Genomic DNA, 2,539 nt, shown 5'->3' with positions numbered 1-2,539 from the left:
CTTATGTGCCCTTGGTAATTTATACCTCGTTATTTTGTCATATCTTGCCCTATCCGGAGTCTCCCTTCCCCCCTTCTCTGCCGTCCCTCTCCCAGGGAAGAGGTCACATGTGGATCCTTGTAATCAGTTCCCCCTTTCCAACCCACTCACCCTCCACTCTCCTTATTGTCATTTTTCAAATCGGACATCATGAGAGCATAGTGGTGAATCACAAAAACAATGTGTCCTTCTATATTGTAAAATATTTATTTCTAATGACAAATGAATGACACTGGGTCTTGAAGTACGGTGTAGCATGGCTCATAGGTGGGCGTATCTGCATGTGGGCAGACCTGCCTGGAGACAGATAGAGGAGCGGTGTCTTGGTTCCCAAGACCAATGGAAATATGTGTTTTTTCTATGGTCATAGGTGACCCCTGTGAAAGGGTCACTTGACCCCCAAAGGGGTCATGACCCACAGGTTGGGAACTGCTGATTTAATGGCTGTACCAGTAGACTTCACACAGAAGCCGCCACATGGGGGTGACACATGACCCTGGCATCCCTGAAAAGGAGCCAGGACAGTGCCAGAGAAAACTTCCAGCCTCACAGTCAGCAACGTGGAGGGCTGGCTGCTCCCTGGGAAGCTAACCTCAAGGCCAGCGGTTCGAAACCACCAGGGCTCTGAGGGAGCAAGGTGGGGCTTGGCATTCTGGGAAGTTAGTCCCCAAGCCTCTCAGGGCCAGTTGTCCCCTGTCCTGTGGTGTCACCATGAGTCAGAACAGACTCGATGGCAGGGAGGTTGGTTGGAGTTTCCCCTGGGGGTGCAGTGGTCCCAAACCCGGCTGCCAACTTCAGGGGTGACCTTTGGAACCAACACCTGGTGTTTCTGCGGGACACAAACCTTGTGGGTGGCCTGCTCCCGCTAAGGTCAACACAAAGCAAAACCAAAGGGATCTTACAGGGCGGAGTAGATCTGCCCCCAGGGGCTTTCCACAGCTGGAGACAGACCCACCCGAGGAAGCAGCCCACCACGACTGCCTCCCTCGGAGACACTGGTGGGTTCTCAAGAGACGGCCGTCCAGCTGAGTGATTAAATTGCACCTCCAATCGCTCCCTTCTGTAGGGCTTCAAACCCCGAAGCCCTGGCTGCCATCACGCCAACCAACCGGTCCAACTCAATCGACCCTTTTAGTTCTCAGCCTAGTGCTCAAATGGCTGCACTACCAGGGCGCCCATTGGGAAGAATAACACCTAATAACAGCTAACCTAGCAACAGCCAGGAACCCCCAGGACTGCCTAAGACAGCCATCAGGTGTAATTTGCTGGCCAGGAGCCGGTCACAACAATCTTTTTAATACAGTTGGCCTCACTGAGCCCTTGCCACATCCTGTCAAAGAGGATCCCCTCACCATCCCATCGGAACACCTGGACTCTGAAGAATTCTTTCAGCCCCGGTTAGGACGGCCACGGGAGCCTGGCGGAACAGGCTAGAAGTGCGGTGACTCCTCCCTCCCCACCTTCCCTTACTCTCCGGGTATCGCTACTCCCGTTATCGGTCCACGGTGTGGCTAAAGCACCAGGCCACGAAGCCAAAGGCCAGCCATTGAGACGCGCCCGTGGCCCTGAGGGAGAGAGATGAGACCCTCGCCTCCTGATTGAGCACACGAGGGAGACCCCCGAGCCCCAAACATAATGTAAGGTGAGCGCCCATTGAGTCTTAAACAGGGTAAAGACCAGGACAGACCATCCTGAGGAGGGAGGTCACCGGCAGGAGGCCATGATGGTTTCCCAGGGTGGATAGGGTACCGAAGGCTTCGACAGGACACGGGAGTACAAAGAACATGCCCAGACGCATGACTGGGGCAGAACAACGTGTCACAGTCTCAGGGGGGAGGGATCAGGGTTGGAGAGCAGAGGGGAAGGGACCATGATCAGGACAGATACATTATGTGAGAGCAGAGGTTCTCAACCTTCCTCGTGCCGTGACACTTTCATACAGTTCCTCATGTGGTGGTGACACCCCCCAGCCATAAAATTATTTTTGTGGCTACTTCATCGCTGTCATTTTGCTACTGTGCTGAATCGGGCGACCCCTGTGAATGGGTCGTTTGACGCCCCCCCCCAAGGGGTCGTGACCCACAGATTGAGAACCGCTGTGTTCGAAGTGTCCAAAGGGGAAGGACACCACACTGGAGGGGCGGCGACAAGATGGGTCTGAGTCAGAACTTCCTGAGCTCAATGGCAGCCTCCCCACCCCATCAGCCCAAGGGGGCTCCTGGGCCTTCTGACCACAGCACTGGGGGCTGCACTCCTGATGCTGTGGCCCCAGGGGGGTGGTCTCCATCAGGGACACACCCTGGCTGCCCCTCTCAGGGCTGGTTAGAGGCAGGGGTGGTCCAGTGCACGCTGCCTGAGGGCAAGAGGGTTCCCGCTCTCTGTCACAACCCAGACCCAGCTCATGGCCCGTGCCAACGTGTTGGGAGGACGCACCAGGGTGGAAACACTGGGCAGCCGTGTGCCTTCCTCCCGGTCGTGCCCACGCAGGAGCCAGATCTTG

Source organism: Tenrec ecaudatus, chromosome 18 (assembly GCF_050624435.1).
Source record: "Tenrec ecaudatus isolate mTenEca1 chromosome 18, mTenEca1.hap1, whole genome shotgun sequence".
NCBI lineage: Eukaryota > Metazoa > Chordata > Mammalia > Afrosoricida > Tenrecidae > Tenrec > Tenrec ecaudatus.
Note: the sequence above shows the minus strand (reverse complement) of the source record.